This window comes from Theobroma cacao, chromosome 7 (genome assembly GCF_000208745.1).
Source record: "Theobroma cacao cultivar B97-61/B2 chromosome 7, Criollo_cocoa_genome_V2, whole genome shotgun sequence".
In the NCBI taxonomy this organism is placed as follows: Eukaryota; Viridiplantae; Streptophyta; class Magnoliopsida; order Malvales; family Malvaceae; genus Theobroma; species Theobroma cacao.
In genome coordinates, this window is record NC_030856.1 from 18,928,704 (window position 1) to 18,934,989 (window position 6,286).

General features: G+C 34.0%; 1 long non-coding RNA gene across 1 annotated transcript; it reads right to left on the reverse strand.

The window, feature by feature from the left end:
* Nucleotides 1,990–3,736, reverse strand: LOC108662851. The gene is made up of 3 exons (XR_001928695.1): nucleotides 3,696–3,736; nucleotides 2,966–3,039; nucleotides 1,990–2,097 (listed from the first exon to the last, which is right to left on the reverse strand). It is a non-coding gene; the product is annotated as an uncharacterized LOC108662851 (long non-coding RNA).

Genomic DNA, 6,286 nt, shown 5'->3' on the forward strand with positions numbered 1-6,286 from the left:
CCAAAAGCCGAGCAAAAGAAAGGAAAGAAGAACCATGGGAGACGAAGGAAAAAGAGAGCTTTTGCAGCAATTTTTGGAAGAAGAAGAAAGCTGAAAATTTGTGAGGTAAGAATATGATTTTTTGCTGCACTTTGAGAGAGAAAATTCGGTACTTTTTGGAGGGATTTTGGTGCTAAAAATTCAAGGTTTTTGCTGCTGAATTTTGAGGTTATGTTGCAAGAAAATTTTTGAGATTTTTGCTGCCATTGAAGGACAACTTTGGCTGCTGAAAATTTGAGCTATTTGCTGCCAATTTGTGTAGAAAAAAATGTGAGCTATTTGCTGGTAGTTTGTACAGGAAAATTGGACAGCTTTATGCTGCCAAAATTGAGAAGTTTTGTTGCTAGAAGTTTGAGCTGGAAATCTGCTGATTTTAGAGCAGAAAATGGCAGCAAAAAGGGTGAGAAAACGAGGCTTTTGGTGACTAATTTTGAAGGGAAAGGAAGAGAGGAAGCGACGGTGGTGAAGAAAGGAAGCCACGGTGGTGAAGGGAGTGACGGGCTGGAAAAAAAAAGAAACGTGGAGGAGAGAAAAAGAAAGAAAAAGAAAAGAAATGAAATAGAAAATAAGTGGGCATGGCCCAACAGGAAATAAAAATAAATGGGCTTAGCCCAAATAAGAAAAATGGAGAAGCCCATGGAGAGGGCCCAATGGTAAGTTAATGTTATATGTTAAGGTTTATGGGTAGTTTAATATTGTGCATATTTTGGATGAAAAATATGCAAGTTGCTTAAGGAATTTTAATTAAGTTGCAACCCATACAAATGTGTGATTAAGTATACTGAGTTTAAATTGTTGCTCGAAAAGTTTGTCGTGGAGGTGTGCCGAACGAAGTATGTGACCGACAAATAGGAATAATTATATACGTGTACAAGTCAATAGTGAAGTAATATCCCACTATTATGAGGTGAGTAAGGGCTATCAATTTTAAAAATTTCGTATATATATACATGTATGTATATTTTACATGAAGTGCAAAATTTATGGAAAGCATGCGTTGATAGAATTTTAAGGAATTGTGGGTGTAAGTTACTTTTAGAAATCATTTGGAATATATATATACATTATATGTAAAGTGTTTTGAACTGGGAAACAAGCTTTTCGAAAAGATTTACATAAAAGGAAATTGGGCCTTATTGTTTGTGTGGTGTGCATTCATGAAATTTATTACATATTCACCATGCTATTTTGATACAAAATATCATGCAAATATTTATAATGAACATTTTACGAAAAGAGAGTTTTAATGTGATGTAGGGATCGATATCTTGAGAAAGATTTAAAATATCCCCTTGAAGATCAAATTTGAATTCTTGTAAAAGGTGATTTCATTTTAACCAAGAAATTCAAGAGTAATTGGAGACTGCTACTTGTTGTGTTATAAGTTGTATTTTGAATCGAATGGCTTATGATAATGTGGGCATGATTGGCTTAATGGGTATTTGTCATGACCCGGAACTCCCCATCGAGCCCGTGTCAACCGCCGCGAAGCCTCGACAAACATTCTTCACCCCGAATGTCGATCGAAACCTCGCAAGGCTCTCGTATCAGCTTTCGCACTTCCCCGGTGAGCAATAGTTATCAAATAATCAAAATACGAAGGATTACAAATCATTTCCAAATCATAACATAACATTTTTTTTTTTTTCTCACAGGGGCATTTTTGTCATTTTTGTCGAAAACCTCGAAACTTGCTAAAAATGTAGTAGGTAAGCCGAAAATATATATTTAATGATTAAAAAAAATTAAGTATCTAAAACGTTCATTTGAAGTGAAAATTTGACCATTTGAATATGATAAAAATATTCAATAAAATAAACTATTTTCTTGTAAAATAATTTTCATAAAACTATCGGTACATAATTCTTATAGCGTAAAAGATAATTATATTCATATATACTATAAAGCAAATAACCAAAGCATAAAATTTCTTTTACAGTGACACGTGGGCCCATATCTATCCAAAATGCATCGGAAGCTGGAAACCTACAGCTTTTACCGATTCGAGTCCAAATGAAGGTCCTTGTTCAAGTCAGCTAACTACGGAATTCCCTGAGCCTGAAATGTGAGGAAATGAGGGTGGTGAGATTATAAAATCCCAGTGAGTAAACAGATACCATCTAAACTATCTAAAGTCGAGTAAATGGAGACAATTAAAATAAATCATCATACTGTAATTTCATTACCTTTCAACTCATTTCAACCAAATAAAATCAATCCATAAAAATCGAGTAATCAACTTGGCTTATGAATTTCTTAAAACTTTGGCTCGTGCCAAAACTCATACTCGGTGATACCTTGCGCAGGGCATCCAACCGAGTCCGCCAAGGCTGTTAAAATTTTGTATACACTTAAAATATATTTTTGTTTGAGAAAAATACAGCCGTTCCTTGGCGTTGGCTGAGTTCCCCTTCACGTGGTGGTTTGGCGTGAAGTGAACCCTAAGCTTTACCCCAGGAGATACCCTACGCGCCTCTCCGTTCGAGGTAATAATATAATGGAGTTTACCGTGCCCCTCTAATAGGCTGGTCCACGGAACCCCCTCTGCAGTAAATAATTAATATATAATCCACCAATCAATAAAATTCATTCTAGCATGACATGGCAATTTATCGCAACCTAGCCTCTCAAGGCTGAATACACAGTATAAATAATTATAACACCAAAATCAGTTTAGCCATTCATGCTCATTTATTGTCATAAGCCATTCAATTCAAAACCATAAATTTGCAACACAAACTAGCAGTCTCCAATTACTCTATTTTCAAAACCAATATTCGATTTTCCAGAAAATTTATAAAATCATTTTATAAAATCACAATTTCTCTTAAAACATAGCAATTTACCATTTAAACCCATTTTTCATAAAATCACACAGTTGTATAAAACTACTCTAGATAATTAAGACGATAATAAGTTTACTCACAGTTTTAGGAGTAGAAATACTCCTATCTTCCGCCCTCGGGTGCAGTCTCTTACCCGAAACAATTGACTCACCACCTATCCATAATCCATGACACAAAATTCAATAAATTGTGTCAATTTATCATAAATTATTTCAGGCTCTTATCCATGCGTATGCACTAGATAGGATTTGAAATGTCTAGACAATCGCTTAATTGCGGTGTCCGACCTAACTCGCCTATACACGGTGTAAATTCCTAAAATCCCCAATTCGACTCCAATTCCATCCATTTCAATTTCAATTATCCAATTATATCCACAATACCTCAATGACTGTGAATTTGGTCCAATTTATCAGTCCGGACTATAAATTACGCTTTTACCCCTAGTGGGTAAAAATTTCAATTTATTGCACCGAAAATTCCCATTTAATTTCCAACCTCATAATTCATCATTTTTCCACCCAATTCTCTTAAAATAAAGTCAACCTCATCCTCACATACCATTGGCTAGATTCGGCCTAGAGAAATTCATGGAGAAGATAAATATTTTTCTTGTTGTTTTACTCATAAACATGCTAAACTAACACTAAACACTAACATAGCTCAAAATCAAATTTATCTAACAACTTTCTCTCTCTAAACCCATATGACCAGAATTGAAATCATCCTCAAATCACATGATTCAACCATGAAAAATGATGGAAAATGCATGGGAAAGGTAAAGCACAAGACAAATTTAAGAAATGTTACCTTTTTTCACTTGATTTTTGAATTTCCACCTATTTTCCCTTTAAATTTCTTAGCTAGGGTTTTATTTTCTCCTTTCTCTCTCTTGTTTCTTGCTTGGCCGAATGTTGAAGAAGAAGAATGGGTGGGCTGATTTTTTTATGCCTTTTTTATTGTTTAATGAAATAATATTATTTTATTCATATTTTAAATATTTTATTAATTCATTTTTTTTTCTAGCCATCCATTTGTCCTACTTTTTCCACCATGCATTCCCTTTGACTTATCCAAGTCTTAAGTGAAATTTCCAGATTTTTCCAAAGTTTTGGTGGAGCAAATTCTTCAAAATTACACTTTTGCCCCCGAACTTTTCAAAAATTACATTTTTGCCCCAAAAATTGAAAATTTGCCATAATGCATAATTTGCACTCCTCATACTCATTTCACACTCCAAATAATTAAATTTGATCAAAATCCTTTCAAAAATTAAATTTTTGATTTCGGATGGCAAAATTACCATTTTACCCTTTTACTCCAAATTATACCGAAATTAAAATTTTTCACTTCTAAACCTCAAATCTTACTCCAATAAGTCAAATGGGGCCAAAAATCTTTTCTAAAAATTTCCATTTTGTCCCCAGGTGGCAAATGACCATTTTGCCCCTAGATAGCGAAAATTCCAGTTTGACTCCAAATTGATCCTCGAACTCCGAATCACCATATTAACCCATTCTGGGACTTTAAAATTCTTAATTTCATTGTAAATTCTCTATTTGATCTAGTTCGAGGCTTAAATCAACTTTATTGTACCTCTAGGTACAATACCGACTTTTGTAAATTTTTCAAGACTCTCTTAGCATGTAAACATGCTATCCACCACATGTATGTCATCACAAATATTTCTGTAGAGTCGGGCTTGTCATCTTCTCCCCCACTTGGATCAACCATATGATCCTCCTTCTTGATTGACTTCGACATCCGGCTAAATATTAATATTTTAATATTATTTTATTAATAAAATATTATTTTATTCTAAAAATTTTATCTTGTCTCCTTGGTACCAAAAATACCTTATTATGCCTCACTTGACTTCCAAATCGCCTTTTATCTCACAAATTCTCCTCCGATAAAATTATTATTATTTTATTATTATTTTCTCACTTGCGAAACATTTTATCCTAAACTACTCCTTTCGTCTTTTATCACTTCTAAATATTTTAATTGACCTCAATTTGCATTCGATCAACTTTATTTATCACCATATCAAAGTATGGGGTATTTCAATGGTATTTGTGTTAAAAATGTATAAACTGTTGTTTGCCTTGATAGGCTGGATAATGATAAAATTGCCATGTCATGCTATTGAATTTTTATTGAATTGGTGGGTTATAGATTGGTCACTGCAGTGGCGGGTTCTGTGCACTAGCCTATGAGAGGGGCACGAAATCTGGGTATATTCTTACCTCGGCTAGAGAGGCGCGTAGCATAACTCTTGAGGTAAAACTTTAGAGTTCACTTCACGCCAAACCACCACGTGAGGTTGAACTCAGCCAATGCCAAGGAACGACTCTGTTTTCAAAATAAAAACATGATTTATGCGCACATGACTTTTTAATAGCCTTGGCGAACTCGGTTGGGATAGCCCCAGGCCAAGGTATCCCTGACAACCGAGTATGAGAATGATTTTGGCACAAGCCAAGTTTTTAAGAAAGTCATAAGCCATGTTGTTTATTTTTGACAAAAATGTAATGGTTTTATACGAGTTGAAATAAGTTTTAATATTATGAATTATATTTCTCTGCATGGTGAAAATGGAATTAAACGATTTTTCGTAGCTCCCCTATTTGTTTATCTGTGAAATGAATTTGTAATTCCTCGCATATAGGGCAAGTTATAATTTGTGCATGATTTTAAATATTATTTGGTTTCGCGGGAGCTTGCTAAATTTTATTGATTTGATTCAAAAATGATTATTAATATATTTTGATGCGAGAAATTTTATTACCTCGATTATTTATACTTTATAAGTAATTCTCGATTTCTATATAAGGCACAAACCCTCGTTTGAAACGAATTGCTTTTATAATCTTGCATTTTTATATTCAACTGATCTACCGTTTGCTTGTTTTCCCATCTACACCCTACTCACTAAGTCGATGATTATCACTGAGTTTATGAGACTCACACCCCTTTATTTCCCCTTTTGCAGATAGGGATCAACCTAGCGTGTAGTCAGTGACGCGTTCGGTCCACCGTGAATAGGTAAAGGCATCTCCTAGCATTTTATTTCGAGTTGCTCCGCTATTCGAGGTCAAGTCGTAGCATTTTATTTAGTAAGTTGTAAATGAATTCTAAATTTTTATATAAGCATTAATTTAGAGATTATAGATTTTAATGCATATACTAACGAATAAAAGAAAAAAGTTTGTATTGATTTTTATATTTATGGTTCAATTTAGTATATGAAAGTATCAATATTATATGGTGATTGAATGTAGTGGATTAACGAGCAAATTCTAGACAAGCTTGTTTAAGACTTGGCGGGTCTTTTTCGGAAGTCTTGGACACCGACAGCGACTGGGAAGAGGTCGTTGCAGATTGCATATGCATCAAGG